Source organism: Thunnus thynnus, chromosome 22 (genome assembly GCF_963924715.1).
Source record: "Thunnus thynnus chromosome 22, fThuThy2.1, whole genome shotgun sequence".
NCBI lineage: Eukaryota > Metazoa > Chordata > Actinopteri > Scombriformes > Scombridae > Thunnus > Thunnus thynnus.
Window position 1 is genome coordinate 7,656,845 of NC_089538.1, and position 17,806 is coordinate 7,674,650.

The following is a 17,806-nucleotide window of genomic DNA, read 5'->3' on the forward strand; positions in this document are numbered from 1 at the left end:
TCTGGAGAGCTTTTTACACAAATAACTGATTTCATTGAAGAGGCAAACACGCTCATAAATCAGCGGAAGAAAGAATTCCATAATGCATTGCAAAAATAACTGACATTCACACAAATCCATGATCATTCCTGGAGCAACAAACACACGCGGTCAGACGATCATACAGGTTTTTAACAAACTACCAGGTAAACCAAGTAAAAACGGAGGTGAGCTTTAAAATGATTAGCCAAACTGTGTGTTGTAAACATCCATCTCAGGTTTGACCTATACTTTAAAATAGTTTTAGATAGAGAGATAGTTCTCTAGTTGAGTTTTATTTATTTTTTATAAGTTTTTCGGTGCAACAAAAGGTTAGCACTGACCTTTTGGGTGCGCTCACTTTCAGTTTTTCTTCCAAAGCTGAACTGTTGGCTTATTTAAAATCTGTCAGATCATCTGACCGCTCGCGTTTCATGCTCAGTGAAGTTGTGTTCCCATCTCAGCAGTTACTCTGCCGAGTACAGTGTAACAATAACCAAACTACAAAAAAAAAAAAAGAAAGACCCAAGTGGTAATCAACTGAAATGACCCTATAAGGTTCAAAATTGACACGAAAGTACACAAAAGTGAGTTTACAAGGAGGAAACGGCAGTAAAGCAATTATCTAATCTGATCAAATTGATTTAATTAGACACAGAATTAGATGTAGTGAATCCAATCAAAACGCCAAATGCAGGCTGACAGGAGGCAGTAAATGTAGAAGATTTCCCTACGTCTTCAGATGTTCTGAACGTCATCCTGGAAGCCATTGTTCTCACCTACCCACATGTGAGCCGGGTTTTTATGCTAAACCCTCATCGCCGGCTTCACACATCTGTTGGTGCAAAGATGTTAGTGTAATAAATTCATATCTGCGCGACAACGCTCGCCACAGGAGTTTTTCTAACCCGGATCGAAGGTTATCTACATCTGTATCGATTTGTTTTTTGTAATCATCAGTGTGTGTACTGTAGGTCAAAGCATGTCTCCATCAGGCTTACATCACACTAATGAAGAAGAGAAATCGAGGTAGAGAGTGAACACAGAGGCTCCTTCTGCTCTCCAATCCCATCTGTTTGACACACAGAGGGAGGGAGGGAGGGAGGGAGGGGAAAGATGGAGAGAGGCAGGGAGGAGAGAGGGAGGGGTGGTAGACGAATGAGAACGAGGCCAGATCAGGCTGAGGGAGGGATGGTGGGGGGGGTGGGGGGTGGGGGGATGGAGAGGGGGGAGGTGCTGTTTAGAGAAAGGCAGGGAGTGAAAAAAAAAAAAAAAAAAAAAAAAATCAGAGGGAGGCAGGCTGGGGGGTTGGGCTCCAAGCCTGTGCATGTGTATGTGAGAGAGGGAGAGAGAGAGAGAGAGAGAAAGCAGCAAGCGAATGTGTGATGTGTATGTCTGTGTGTGTTTGTGCGCGCGTGTGTGTGTGTGTGTGCGCTCGCTCTGTTCCTTTCCTTTCTTTGTTTGACTACTGAGTGGGAAAAAAAAAAAAAAAAAAAAAAAAAGCGAGACAGAATATAGAGAGATAGAAAGAGGGTGAGGAAGAGAAACACAGACAGAAGAGAAGAAGAAGATCTAAAACGAGAGTCACTTATTTTTTTTAGAGAGGGAGAGAAGAAGAGAGACAAAGAGGATTTCTATTTTGGTCTGTTTTTTTTTCCCTTTCTTTTTTTTTTTTCTTGCAGGCTGTAGAATAAGGAAAAAAATATACTAACAACAACAACAACAACGCTGCATGCTTTTGACAACAGTGTCATATTCAAGAGCTGTGTGTGTTTTGTGTGCTGGCTCGGTGTGTGCGCGTGTGTGTGTGTGTGTGCGCCGAGGAGGTGGGGGGAGGCAGCCTGTGCAATTTAAAGGGAAAATACAAGGCACACACAAAGCTGGGAGCGCAGGCAGGCAGGCAGGCAGGCAGGCAGCAGGAAAGGAAAGGAAAGGAAAGGTGGTGGGAATCTGCTGAGCTGGCTGCCGCTTTAACCAACAACCCCTCTCTGGATTTTACTACACCGAGCCAACCTTGCGTGTCCCTCTGAGCTCAGCCTGAGCCCGGCCACGGTAAGACAAGCCTCCTATCCACAACCTCTCAGCTGTTTCACCGCTACCGCTCTGCAGACAAAAGCAGAGAGAAAGTTGCTCTGTGTGTGTGTGCAGATGGAGAGGAGCTAAGCTAAAGGCTGAAGCTAAGGCTAAAAGGCGTGAGGAATGCAGCACAAAGGGAGCTTGTGTGCTCCAGCTGGGGCTGTGTGTGTGTGTGTGTGTGTGTATGTGTGTGCGTCTTTGTGGACAGGCTTGAATGTTTATGTCACGGGGCTTCCCAAACTTTTGCATGTGAAGGACACCCCGAAATAGACACGCACCGCAACTCCAGAACACCTTTTTGGTAAAAGATTTGTCTCATCCCGGGCTGGTTTTGAAGATGGAGAGAGTGAAAGCTTCATCAGAAATAGTCATTTTATTAGTGACTGCTAGTGCTTAACATGAAAGCAAATATTGTGAATTTAAAGTCATTGTCATTCCGATGGGAAACAAAAGAAAATCCCACCAACAAGAGTCCTGAAGGTCCCGTCACATTAGTTTAAAAAGCAGTGGGTCATATCAGACCGGGGCGATTTAAATGCCCCTGATGGCTCGGCAGCCAGCTGGCTCACCGGCACGGAAAACAAAACACAAAAGTAGTTAATTTTTGCTTCTCTATCTCTTTGTCTCCTCTTTTCTTATCCCCCTTTCACTCCACTCCTTCATTCTCTTCTCCGGTGTCTTTTTCCTCTCTCTTTCACCTTCACTCAGCAGCTCCTCGCTGATTTAAATGCCAGTTTGCACAAAAGGTTTCTCTCCTTCTTCTTCCTCCTGCTGCTGCTGCTCTTCTTTCTTTTTTTTTTCTCTCTCCTTTTCTTTTTTATCGCTCACATCTACTGTCTCTATCTCTCCATCGTGAAATAGACAGGTGACTGCATTGAACATGGGTCTTGTGACTTTGCTGCCTAAGCATTAATCAGTGAATCTCTTCTGCGCACACACACACACACACACACACACACACACACACAATCTGCCGGCTCCCATTAGCTTCTTACACACTGTTTGTATCACTTAATCACACACACACATAAACACGCTCAGTGGTACAAAGTGTGTGTTGTGTCCCGTCCAGTGTGTTGTGGTCTGGGGGCTTTCAGCTTGTTCTTGTCAGTAGTCTAGTCTGCGGTCAGCACCCGTTTTGTATTTGTATGTGTGTGTGTGTGTGTGTGTGTGTTACTGATGTGTAGAGAGCTAATAGGAGCCGGCGTTCTGTGTGTATGCGTGCGTGTGCGTGCATGCTCCTCCCTGCGTGAGTGTGTGAGAAACACAACACTTGTGCCGGTGTCTGCCTGGAGCTAATATTGGTGTCAGTATGTGATTGTGTGTGTGTGTGTGTGTGTTGGTCCTTGTCCCAGTGAGATCCTTTGCCCCATGTTTAAACTGATAGAAACATTCCTAGAATAAAAGCCTCACTAGAAAGACGACTCACGCGTACTACTGTAAACCGATCCCTACAGTACTCCTCCACACACACGTGAGCGCCCGGCCCGCACATGCGCACACACACACTTCCACACACAAGACAAAATCACTGTTACTATTCCATTTGCCGCCCCCACCCTTCCTGTTCCCCTCGGGGAATTTCCTCCTTTCTCTCTTTTCATTAGTTCATTACCAGCGGAAGTAGAGCATCTTCCACCCTCTGACATTTCTCTCCCCTTTATTCTTTTTTTTTTTTTTTTTTTTTTTAATAAATTCCTCCACCACTTCCTGTCCAGCTGCAATTATCCAATAGTGGTGTGCCAGGCGCGGTTCAGCCAGGGTCGCCTGCTGTGGGCTGGAATACATCATAGCTGTGCGCTTGCTATCTGACATAGCCTTGCCCGATTAGGAAATACTGTATACAGGACACAGCCAGCGCTAATGCTGCGCTAATCTGTTTATACTGTGCTGCTGGTTCCCATACAGAATACAGAGCATGGTGTATTACAGGAGAATATGATATGACATGATACGTACAGTAAATTACATTATGGTATGGCAGAATTGATTATGCAAGGATGGAGTACAGTTTGATAGAGTTCTGTGTGTTTGATCAAATGGAGTGTGTTGTATAAATAGAATAAAATGTATTGTACAGGTTTAGAATATGGTATAACAGATGAAGATGGTTAATACTAGATTATAACTGATTAGGATAGAATTGAATATGATTTATTTTTATTATATTATAGAAGGAAGGTAGGTTAAACAGCATATGCCACACTAGAGAACATTATGCATTATAGTAGAATAATACTGATGGTGCAAGTATGGTAGAGAACACTATTAGAATGGGCTTGTTTACTTGCAAATTTTTAATAATCTGTGCACCAAATAGCAGGAAAGGACAATAAATGCTTTCCTGATAAAAGTTTGCTTCTCATCTTTGAGGACTGGCTACTTAAAATGTTTCAAATATGGATAGCCAAGTCAGATCATCCATGTTTAAAAAGATCTGTTTTCACCTCACTAAACAAAATATTCCACGCTTCCCAAAAAAAAAATAGGACAATAGAAAACAAAATGTAGCACAGAAACCAGGAAAACACACAATAGAATGTAGAATAAAACAAAAGAGAGTCATGTTTTTAATTGGATACAAATCGTTTTAGTATGTTAGCAACTATAACGTGGCAAGACCACTTCTATTATTTTCCACTTTAGCTATTGTTTCCTCTCTTTAGTCTACAGTTTTGCATAGTCATTAGTCAGGGGAGGGGATGACCCGACCCAGCTGTGAGCGAACATGTGTTGAGCTGATGCAGATAAAATATGGGTATGTAGCCTGTGATGACAGTTGATTCTGGAGCTGTCTGTGTAGCAACAAGCCATTTCCTGCACTGAGAGCCATTAGGACGCCACCCAAACCTCCCACCCCTGTCTGTCACTCTCTCCATGCTCCTGTGCTCCTCTGCAGATGTGCATATACACACAAACACACATTGAGAGGTGGTGGGTGGGTGGGTGGGTGGTTGGGTGGGTGGGGTGTGGGGGGGGGGACGTTTTTTTGTGATTGAATTTGCGTGTGCTCTCCTCTTTACCCCTCCTCAGCCCCGGGGCAGTCCCCTCACGGCTGAAGGGGGGAGATTGTGCATTCATTGGAATGGAGGCTGAGATGGCAGGGGGGGAAGAGGAGGAGGAGGAGGAGGAGGAGGAGGAGGGGGAGGAGGAGGAGAAGGGTGAGGGTGATTGAGTGTGCTGCCTGGAGAAGAAAAAGGGAGACAGAAAGAAGAGAGAGAGAGAGAGAGAGAAGAGGAGAGGGGGAGGGGTGCCTTGTGTTTTAAAAACAGGGGGAACTGGGGGAAGAGAAGGAGAGGAGCAGACAAGCAGGAGAGGAGGTGAGGGGGTGGAGGTGAGGGGAGGCTGGCTGGCTGGCTGGCTGGCGCCGTGGCTGGGTTGTGTCTGGAGAGAGGGGCTGGAACTGGGCTAATAACAGCTCATGTGAAAGTAAAAAATCGAGACACTTTGATGTAAATAAATGTCTGTTTGTATCTCTCTATCTCCAATTGATATGTCACATTAATTCAAACATTCACATCTGCAGTTATAAACTTTCTGATGTGCGATAGATGTTTCCTGGGAAAAGTCCTCCGCTGCACAGGAAGTTACATTTCTGTTAAAAAGCTTTGTAGAGAGAATGGGTGTTTTATTCAGTGAATAATGTTCAGTTTTGTCTAAACTAGAGAAACCTCAGGGATACTTTTTAATTTTGGCAACAACATCGTTGGTCATTGCTTTTATATTCCCATATGTTTTGGGTTTTTTTTTTCTTTTTTGGAAGATAAAACTAATGATGAGTTGGAGCTTTTCCTCCTCCTATCACATCAGAGTGTCTAAAAGCACACCACACACTTCTTCTTCAGTTTATCACAACACATCATCCTTCCGCAGCAGAGGGATAAAGCTCCACGCAAATATGTGTTCAGAAACGGAGTGTGTTAAAGCAAATATTGGGTATAGCGTACCGGAGAGAGTCGAGCGATGCAGTTTGGGTACGCGTTGGACAGTGATGGTGATTTGTGTAAATTTGGAACATTTGTATGTCTTGTATTTAGTTTGGCAGGATACAAGCTTTAGTGTACTTGTAGTGGGTGGTAGCAACTGGCTTTGCATTGTTTCCAAAGCATTTCCAACGTGCAATGTGGTGTATAAAATATTATAGGCACATAAATGAAATAGCGTTGCACCGCAGTCAGCTCTTTAGAGAGCAGATTTTGGCGTGTATCAGTGGTACATATATACAGACTATATAGTATAGTCATTGCCTTTTTATTTTGTGGCTAAATGGTCTGGTCTGAGGATTTATCTGCTGTATGACTACGCTAGTTATATGTAAAAGCAGCGTTTCTTAAGGCACAGAGGGATAAGGCTTAGGTGGTTAATTCTATTATGCGGGGGTCAAAGGGCTCAGGCAGATTAGCTTCAGCCTTGAAGCTAATATCTACCATAAAAACAAGTGATAGCTGTATATGATTATCAGAGAGACAGAGGCATGATGAGAGACAGAGACAGAAACGATAGGCAGCCCGGCGGAAGGTCAGATTCACGCGCCGCAGCCCGACTTCCTTATTTATTCAGGTTGGTCTTGATCTGGGCTCCAGTCAGAGAGACGCGCGAGAGGAAGACGAAACAGAAAGAGCGCTGGAGATGAAGAGATGTCTGGTGAGGGCGAAAGAAAAAAAAAAAAAAAAAAAAAAATAGCCACGCAGAGACGTTTTGAACGCACACACACACACACACACACACAGGGTCATTGGCAGAGATAGTATGCTGAGTGTGCACATGGCTTCTTTGTGCGATGGTAGAAGGGCTGGGGTTTGTTGATTTAAGGTAATGGCTTCCAGTTGTCTCAGTCAGGAGAGCGCCGTGTCACTACTACTGGAGATAGACAGGAGATTGGCAGGCTGAGTGAAGACAAAATCCATACAACCTCCCAACCCCCCCCCCCCCCCCCCCCCCCCCCCCCCCCCCCCCCCCTTCCTCAACACACACACACACACACACACACACACTGACAAACCACCAACAAACGTGCACTCAGACGCACCTAAACACACAGAGACTGTGTGACTGCTATAGGGGCCTCTTGTTGGCCTCTGTGTCACAGAGCTTGTGACTGACTTGTGATTTTATCACTGCTCGACAAAGGTCAACAGTACAACTGTGTGTATGTTTATAGCGTCTCTTGCATAATGTGTGTGAAGGGTTGTGGGTTGTTAAAGAGTGCTAGCTCTGTAATGAAGGACACAGAGTTCTTTATAGTTCATGATGAAAGGGGAGGCAATGAGGAAGAGAAGAAAGAGAATGTTAAAGGGGGGGGGGGGTTTAACACTAGAAAGACAAACCTGCTACCCACTGCTTTGTGTTTTTAGAAGTGAGACAAGTCAGGTGTTTGATTCTGCATAACTTGCACTACACACTCTGTCTTTGCTTCTATTGCTGCACCTATCACATCACACATTTTATTAGTATTAATAAGCGGCTGCTTGTTATTTAAGTGATATCTGTGTTGAAGCTTATTCTAATGTTACTGTTAAATTACCTGTTTACACTTGGTTAGAGCGACTGCTAAATGCCTGAAATGTAAACTTCAAAAAAAAAAAAAAAGCAGAATGTAAAATATATGGCCCCGACACACACACACTCGCATAAACACACACAAACACATGACAATCGCTCCATGCCCTGTGTTTTTACTGCACTCTGTAATTCCGCGCAACAAATGTGCAGCCGCTTTTGAAGGTTTCTGCTCTTCTGCTGTCCTCCCTTTCGTTTTCTCCGTATTTGTTTATTTGTGGTGTTTCTCATCAAGAAAACGCGGCCCTACCCAGCATTTCATTGTGCGTGCAAGCGAGCCCGTCTCTCTATACTCGTCCGTCTGCTTCAGAGTTTAGGGGGTTGCACTTGGAGTACGACTCTCAAATTATACCCAGGTTAGTTTCAGGCTCTCTCTAGTGTGTGTGTGTGTGTGTGTGCCTGGGAATGGTTGTGAATGAATGACAAGGTGAGTGTCTTTCAGCAGCTCTGTCAGGAAGCTCCGGTTTACTTGCAGGTATGTGTTTGGCTTCTGCTGTTAATGATGCAAGACTGAAACAAAATGTTCCATCCTGCCTCGCCTTGCTGGTCTCACTGGTTTCACCGGCCTAAGGTAGTCTCTATCACGGCTGCACATGTAAGGTCATGTAATCGTGTACCTGAACTGTTATTTTGTGATAATATCCAGACGATAAAAGTAGAGAAAGTAGGATCTTTTCCAATGAAAGAAACTTTCTTTGTCGTTCCGTTGATCCATCGAGTCTCGACTGTCTCAACTTGCTGTATCAAGTTTTTAAGGACAACACGCTAACCAAATGCTTGCTTAACAATAGCCTACTTGCACATTCAGCAGAAACCTTGCAACACATGCGTCCCATTGGACTCATTTATCTTTGGTTTGGAGAAGAATATCTCTTTGGCTTGCAAGATGTTTGACTTTACTCGCCAACCACTCATTTTCTCCGCTTTTTTTGCCATTACCTGCTCCAGTGTACACTCACTGAGACACAGGCTGAGCGAGTAACGCTTTCACATTACAGGGAATTTATTCATCTGATTCAATGTTGGAATTAAAAAAAATGGCTTAATGGTTAATTTCTTTCAATTTTCATCCAATCATTGAGACTAAATATTGCTACAGTGAACAGCTGATGAATTAGGTGTGTGTGATAAAGTAGCGACACACTCTCTACGTCTGACTGCACTAATCAGTTTATGAAACGTCCCACGGATGTTCACTAACGACACATGCAAAACACACACACACACACACACACACAAAACCAGCCACGACATGTGAGTGACCCCACGGTGACTTCAATCGATCCAGCCGATTGGCTAACAGTAATGCATTAACCTGATTTATGTTTCTGAGGAAGATGGAGGGTAAAGGGTTAAAACGAGGAGAGAGATGAAGGTTTGTGTGTGAGTGTGTATCACAGCTGTAATCAATTGATCAGCGAGGAGGTAGAAGTTATGCTTTTTAGATGATTTGGTAAGAGGTCGCTTTTCCTTCTTACTTCCAATCTTTTCTCTCTTCCTCTTCCTCTCTGTCTTAACTCTATCCTCTCTCCTTTTCTCCTTACTGCCTCCCTCCTTTCTTTCCTTCCCCCACCCCCCTAGTTCCTCCTCTCCTCTTTTCTTTTTACAGTCTTCCTCCGCCCAGCCTGGCACTTCCATCTTCCCTCTTCTCCTCTACATTTCCTGTTCTTCTTTTCTCTCCTCAGCGTTACATCAACTCTCTTTAACCCAGTTCCACACTGAACCCTGACCCCTCTCACTTGTGTAACTTCTATGATAACTGTGCTTTTATGTGTGCGCATGTGTGTCCCACCAATGTCTCTCGCTCCACTTCTTCTCGGTACGTGACTCACAGCTGATCTGCAGAGGAGTCGTCTTTTTTTTTTTTTTTTTTTTTTTTTTTATATCTCGGTAAGATCCAGCTGAAGCTTTCAAATTTGCAACTTTATTACCAGCCTTGATTTTTCTGTCTAATGTAATTTACCTACTGCTTTATGATGGAGTTTTAGCTGATTTATGTGTGTGTGGACATTGTTTCATAACTGCAGTTGGCAGGTGTGTGTGTGTGTGTTCAGTGTGTGTTTATAGGACAGAGTGTGAGAAATCAAAGTGGTGTCTTTCTTGGAGTGTTTACGAGGATATCTGTGACTCTGCATGACTGTGTCTGGAGGGCGGCGGGTGCACTGTGACCTTTATGTGTATGTGTGTGTGTGTGTATGTGTGTGTGTGTGTGTGTGTGTGTGTGTGTGTGTGCCCCCAGACTGGTAACATGATCTGTCTCAAGGAGTCGAGCCCTCCATTCCTCCTCCGTCTGTCTGCACCCTCCCTCCCCCCCCCCCCTCCTATATCTTCCCCTACAGTATCTGTTCACAGCCTTCTCTCATTTCTGTCTCCCCCCTTTCCGCTCTTTCATCCCTCTTTCCCTCGTCCTGTTCCATTTTTTTCCCCCCCTCTCTCCCTAACCTTAAACTTGTAAATTTGTGTCAATCAAAACCCTGAAATGCATCTGACCAAACCCTCAACCCTGAGGTCCAATTGGCTTTGGGCTTCTCTCTCACACACACACTGTGATCAGATGGCTTTGATTGCAGAGATCAGAGGAGAGAGAAGTAGATGGGTGTGTGTGTGTGTGTGTGTGTGTGTACACGTACACATGTGTGGGGGGGGTTGTTGTAATTGATTTTCTCTGTTTCCTTTGTTTGACTAGATGTCTGGAAGCTGCCTATACTGTACTGTACTGATATGATATACGATATCATATCAGTGCAGTACGTGTGTGTGAGTGTGTGTGTGTGCGTGCGCAGGATTTCCATGACCGATGTATAGAAAACAAGCATCAGTGTGTGTCTACTCGATCGCCTCTGTCAGATAGTCAACACTGCATATTTCTTCTTCTTCTTCCCTCCGTATTCATTCAGCAGCAACATAGAATATCTGCAAAAAGGAAAAGCAGTGACCTTAAAGATATTTTTCTTCCAGTCCATGTGTTCACGCGCTTTGGGAGTTGAGAAACCTTTAATAAGAGACGCCTAAGACATTTAAAACTCCTACACCCATCAGCCGATGGCCACTGGCCGACACGTGTAGGCGGCTTTAATATATCGTAGCATTGTTGTGCTTCTAAGTGTGAGTGTTATTACCCAAACTGAAGTCCTCCACCCTCCCACCGCCCACCGCTACAAAATATTCTCTCCGAAATCCTCCTATTCATCCTCTCTCTCTCTCTCTCTCATAGGTTTTAGGCTTAAAACCGACTCCTCTGAGCCTTTTATTCAAAGTTTCCAATCAAACTGGAGCTTTCAACACGGGGCCGCGCATGCACCGAGTGGTGTTTGGGCAGTGTGTTTGCAGTTTCCAGGAGCTGTGTGTGTCCTGTACTCTGTTGCCATATGGCGGCTGTATCAGCCCACAGTGTAAACACAGCTGGCTGCCTCCCGTGGCTGCATGGGTGAACAGCAGTCTGCCTGCAGATACAAAAACCCTAATAGGAGGATCACGTTCACTGCTTGTACATTAATATGGCTATTAGGCACATTGGGATTCATGGTGTGTTATTTTGTAAGACACATTAGTGTCGATGTTACAGCCTGATATTCAGACTATTCGTGTTAAGCTGGTGATTATTAAGTCTCTAAGTGGCAGCTCTTGTTACATCGCTGGGGGCAATTTTTGCTCGTATAAATTGCGATGTTGAATATTGCAACTGTAACTGAAAATGTGCAACATCAGAAAATGACGCTTGTTTTCCCTCTGATGAAACAACTCATTTGCATCTTTTGAAATAGTAAGTCATCACATTTTTTAAACACGCTATTGTACAAATGCTGGTAAAACCTACATTCCTGTGTGTGCTTGTTTTTTTTTACACAGAATTTATGCCGATGCCATAATTGGTTACTATTCATATGGCTGTCTGATAAAGGTATTTACCCAAGAGTAATGCTCATGATCGCCTGAACTAGAGACACAAAGAGGGAGATAAAGAAAAGAGGAGAGGGCAGGTACCGAACATTGCACATCATAAATAAAATGTCAGAAACACTGGTGCATGCTAGCCAGTGCTCAGGGTAGCGTGAAATCTGCTCTCGCCCCCTCCTTTCTTATCTTCCCTCCCTATCACACTCCCTCTCCCGCTCTTTGTGTGTGCATGCGTGCGTGTGTGTGTGTGTGTGTGTGCGCAGGGTAATTGAGGTGTGTGACCTTGCTGTAGGCCTGGCAGGTGTGAAGGGAGGGACGGAGGGAGACTGGAGATGAAATAAAGGGGGGGGGGGAGAAGATGGATGGATGGATGGATGGATGGAGGGCCCTGCTGTTATATGTCGGCAGACTGATAGCCTGCCTACGTGCATATATGTATGATAATGTTTGGCGTACTGTATTGAGAAGAAAAATACAAGTGATTGTACGTGTGGGTGGAAGTACATTCTTCTGATGTAATATCTGCGTGAAACTTGGAAATGAAATCATGTGCATGTGTGTGTGGGTGAGTGTGTTATCGAGCAGAAGTGACAGCAATATATCATGTGTGCAGCTGAATATGTGTTAAAACGAGTGCATATAGCATTTTCCAACACCTTTTGTCAAACTGTGATATCCAGCATAGTAACCATAAACCAATGAAACTAATGGTTGAGATGATTGGCATCTCACACTATTTCTATTACTGTCATTACACCCCGTCGCTTCCTGCCACAACCATGTTAGTGGTCGTTTCTTCTGCCACCCTGTCCCTCTCGGGTGTTTTACTGTTTACTGAAGCTTTACTGAAGATGATAAATATGTCGGAGATCGTTTTTCCGCTGGCGCCTTCCCCCCCCCGTCTGCTATTACAAGATAAAGCCCGTGTAGCGCCCTCTTCCTGTTTCGCGCTGTAAAGCAATCCTTCCAATTTTAAGCAAACTGACCCCAGTGACACGCGTTATGAAGTGTAGAGACTGTCAGACAATACAATATGATTAATGCCACGTAATGCACCTTTTCTGAAGTAAATTACAATGTGCTTTACATGAACAAATACAATTTAAACACTTATCAGACTTTTAAAAACAAAAGAAATTAAAATTAGTAACAATAAAAAAAAGAGATGAAGGTAGGTTCAAATTTCTTAAAAGATGTTACTCATACTCTGAAATGTGCACAGTGGGTGGTTCCGTACATAATATGCCGGGTATATGAATATGCAGATGTGTTCCACCCACATCTGCAGTTGATGTGTTTATAGACACGTACAGTCCATAGACACGAGCAGACGACAAAATTTATGTCAGGCAGACCCTTGAGAACATTTGTGGCTGTACAGATGCTGAAAGTATAATTTGGGCGTCAGTCTTAAACCAGGGTTAAGCAACAGTCAGACAAACCCCGCCTGAGGATCTGGGTCATAGAGGACTAGCAATTCAGCAGTTCAGTCCCAAAGTCACCTCTAAAACTGACTGGTAACCAGAGCAGAGAGGTAAGAACAGGGGTGAAATGATCTCTTTGAATTCTCTTTGCATTTGTTAAAACCCCAGCAGGCTCATTATAATCACTGCACCAGCTGTACAGTGATTATATTAATGTTCCATAATGATTCATTGATGTTAAGATGCTATATGTGGCTGCTTTAACATGAAGAGGCGCGTTTCCATCTCCACAATGTAGCTATCATCATCTTCTCCACAGAATAAATGTGGAAACAGAGCAGAGAGGCAATATGCTCTCACACACCCATCCCCCCCCTCTTCCTCCTCCTCTTCTCTGTCGCTCTGTACCCTCCTCCTCTACCCCTCTGCTCTCTGCATAGTAGCACAGTGCATCTGTGTCATGTCACTGGGTTCTGGCGTCCTGGAGTAACCCCCCACCCCCACCCTCCCTTACCGGTGCAATCTCTCTCTCTCTCTCTCTCTCTTTTTCTCTCTGTCCTTGTGTGGCTCAGACTGTCATCCCCGATCACTTCATCTCCTCTCCCTCCACCTCATCCCTCGCTCCTGTCTGCTCTCTCCAAAAGAAGTCTCCCCCTCTTGTCTTCCCCTATCATTCTCTCTTTCTGTATACTTAATGTGTGTCAATATCTCCTCTTTCTCTCTCACCCCCATCATGCAGCACAAACACTCATACATATCATTGCTCTCTCTCGCACGCGCTCTCTTTCTCTCTCTCTCTCTCTCTCATGAAGCATACACAAACATAAAACTGTCTCGGTGCATACATTAATAGATCCAAGCTCCTTAGCTGGCTGCTGCATGCATAATCTATCTGCTCATACAGAATGTGAACAGCGCACTTATGAAGCTGTGTGTGTGTGTGTGTGTGTGTGTGTGTGTGTGTGTATGTGTATGTGTGTGTGTGAGGCCCTATGCTCCTCCCTCTAGAGAGAGAGACAGACAGGTGTGGACCAGATTGGGTTCTGCCTCATTTCCTCTGCCCTGTGCAGCTGGTCAAGGACACACATTTACACACACACACACACACAAACACACAAAGGCATGTCTTCGACACATGGTTATGCACACACACACACACACACACACACACTCTTCAAATGCACGGACAGAGACATGCATACGCACACCTCAAATAAAGACACAGTATGAGATGTAGAAGGATCAAATGCAGCATTAGCATAAACCGTGTGTGTTCATAAGGCTGCCTGCACTCGAATTCCTATGGAAGAGGATTACAGCAATGATTACAACACGATTGGCAGAGTATTTCCATGGCGACGCTGACAGATTTGCCAATAGTGGAAATCCAGTCCCAGTATAAAGTCTCTCAAGAGCCACTGCAGGTTGTATTCATGCAGTATCTAACACACAAACATAAAAAGACACACACACAGAACTACACTCACCATTACAATATTTACAGCTGTTTTTGATTATTTATCTTTGACATGACAGCGCTCATATCGGCCGTGCATTTTTCATGCTGGTATCAGATGTATCAACACTGGAGGAACATTATAATCATGGCGCACACACATATTACACACACACACACACACACACATACACAACACTCCGCTGACTTCAGCAGCTCTGCTGTTGATGTCAAGCTCAGTTTTTATAAGACTCAGGAGAGAAATCTACCACTTAAAGCATTTTCCCCACTTAATTTTTTTTTCCAGCCATTTAGCTGATTTATTTAAAGTGCAACAGTAGAGATTCAAATCTTAGATCACCAAAATTACAATCAGCCAACAGCAAGGAGAGCAAAGTGTATTAAAATGATTTGATGGCATTGCTTTGTTTCCACCGAGGTGCCAGGAAAGAAATATTGCTAAAAGGTTGCATTATAAGGTGACTTTTCCTGCCAAGTAGAATGAACCACTAGATTATCTTCACCATCCTCAGGTTATGTAGCGTGCGATAGAAGATGTGAAATGTTTCTCATCCGCACCATGAAATAGATTTCTGCAGAGCTTCTTTCTGTTTTATTCTGTTCTGCTTTCTGTCTCCCCGCTCGACTTAGTTTCTTTGTTATGGCATTTCTACCATGATAGATATTACACAGTGAAGTGTGACTTGTAAGATCGGGAGGAGCTCAACACCACCACCACCACCACCACCCACACATACACACATATACACCATCATCAGCCATTGTCTGTGGTATCTATGTATTCTGTGCTTTATCACATGACATTAGAGTCTGGTGTGTGATATAGATGGATCTGTGTGTTTGTGTGCCCGTCTGCTGTGGCGCCTACCCAGTGCAGGAAGTGTGGGGTCATAGTGTCTGGAGGGCAGCCAGGCAGCCTCCCCTCCCCTTTAAATACCCAGACACTGATACCTCCCTTTAAGCACTGTGCCTATGGGAAGAGACTTACCATACAGACACAGAGGAGGGGGAGGGAGGGGGGGGGTATGTATACATTATGGGGTTGTATGCTTACTTGCTGGTGAAAGTGATTGAGTGCTTGTCATATTTTGTGACTACATATGTGAGTGTGTGAGTCTTTGTGTGTGTGTGTGTGTGTGTGTGTGTGTGTGTGTGTGGTCCTGTGAAGACGGTATGAGCCACCATGTGGGGATCACGTGTGCCACAGCCAGATAAAGAAGTCTTTGTGAGCAGATGCAGAAGATGCAGCTCAAGTCACACACATCCATTTGCACGCACTATAAAAATACACACACAGCAACCTTTACAAACACACTCTTTTTCTCCTTCATATGCTGTACCTCAGCTCGCTTTCAAACACACCCTCATTGTTACACTCACTGAGTGTGGCTGGTTGCAAATTAGAAATTTCCATTTTCAGCCTTTTATTTTTAATAGGTATGAAATCATTGTGGTTTGGAGTGAACACACACACACACAGCAGTGTGCGTAAGTCTTCTTGGTATGTGACAGTTAACTTAAATGGCATTGTGCAACTGGATAGTACAGTTTAGCACCTTTGTGCAGGTATGTGAGTTTGGGCTTGGCAGGACTTGTAACTCAGGCCCACAATCACACACACAAACACACACACACTCAACCCCAGAGTCAGTAAAAGTGGCTCCCTGGGCTAATGCCTCCACTAGCCTCCAGGCTTTAACACACCTTCCACATAAACGCCTCCCATTCCCACTTCTTATCACACACTCACACGCACACGAAACGATACACACACACACACAGGATCTCTAACGAGGTGAGGAAAGTGTTGTTGTTATGACTCATTATCAGAGTCCCATCACTTATCACTTTCAGGAAAAATATTTTTTTTCTCATTTCTCAGGCTTCCGTGCTTGTGTTTTTGTGTGTGTGTGTGTGTGTGTGTGTGTGTGTGTGTGTGTGTGTGTGTGTGTGTGTGTGTGTGTGTGTGTGTGTGTGTGTGTGTGTGTGAAGCGAGTTTAGGCATGCTAGCAGCCTGCTCCTCTTCATTCTAATGTTGTTGTTTTTGAGCTTCCAGGAGTGTGTCAAGATACACTGTGTTTAAGGACATGAGTTGTGTTGCTGACAATAGTGTTACTAGTTTGATTTTAACAGACCAGTTCTCACTATTTTGCTATTACAATGTGGTTATGTATTGCAGTGTTGTTCAAGTGGAGACATGCTATAATCCTTATAGCCATACATATATTTTTAGATTTTCTTTACTGGCAGTACAGTAAAGCACAGTTTTTATAGACAGCAATATGATGATGAATGAAAAATTGGACGGTAGCATCCGTAAAGTAAAGTTTTCTTGAAAGTTTCAACCCCTTTGAAGCATAAAGTCCACTGTAGCGATATATTCTTTATAAACTCCTCTTGAAATTTTGATAATTTCTCTGTACAAACAGAAACTTTAGACTGGTGGCACTAAAGGAAAAAGTCTTTATGCAAGTCGTGTGTGTGTAGCCATAAACATCTTTTAATACTTGTGTGTGTGTGCTCTGCTCAGTCTTACAGGTATGTTAGATGTTGTTTGCAGGGATGCTGTTGACAAGTCAGAGTTTGATGACAAAGCCATGTTTAATTTTGGAGTGATTGACGTCACAATACTGTGCCGCCACCGACTGCTGCGGCTCCGAATGCTTTCTACAGCTGTGAGGAACGCACTCTGCTCGGCTGCTGTGGTGTGGTTTGTGTGTGTGTGTGTGTGTGTGTGTGTGTATGTGTGTGTGAGTGTGTGTATGAGAGAGAGAGAAGAAGAGAAAAAGAGAAAGGACAGTGAGGGTAAAAACAGCACATGACAAGTGTTAAAGGGTTTTAGTCATCAAATACTCATTTACACATGCTCGCACAAACATCTCACACACACACACACATAATGATACTGCTCGTAGGTCTTGATTTTGGCAGCCTGCACTACCGGGCTGCTTTCATTAGCGTCTGTCTAGACACGATTTATTACCAACTGTTCGCTCTCGTCTTCTCTCCTTCTCTCTGTCTGTCTCTCTGTCTTCCTATTTGTCTGGTTGCGGGCTCACGACTGCTGGATTTTCAGACAGTCTGTATGTGTGTGTGTGTGTGTGTGTGTGTGTGTGTGTGTGTGTGCGGCACTAGTTGGTAAGTCTTGTCTGTCACCCTCCTCCTCTTTATGTGGGTGTCATTTCCCTGCTTGTCCCCAAGAGGAAGTCAGTCTGTCTTTGTGTCTTGTCTGTCACTTCATCTCTCCATCCGCTCCTGCATGTGTGTCTGAATGTGGGAGTCAGAGTGGGTGTGATGGTTTGTGTGAGCCAGGCTTGGTTTTGACCATGACCTTTTACTGAAGCCATGTGGCAGA

At 44.2% G+C, this 17,806-nt stretch overlaps 1 protein-coding gene across 5 annotated transcripts in view; it reads left to right on the forward strand.

Moving 5' to 3' along the window:
* Positions 1 to 17,806, forward strand: part of kdm6ba (lysine (K)-specific demethylase 6B, a) — a 103,333-nt gene that overhangs the window by 48,251 nt on the left and 37,276 nt on the right. For 2 of the 5 annotated variants that reach the window (XM_067579211.1, XM_067579213.1), the window contains exon 1: positions 1,297 to 2,070. The exons of the other annotated variants lie outside the window; for them this stretch is intronic. The gene's annotated coding sequence lies outside the window, so the exon portion shown is untranslated. Of the gene's footprint in view, positions 1 to 1,296; positions 2,071 to 17,806 lie in introns of those variants that run through there. 5 annotated transcript variants of the gene reach the window in all.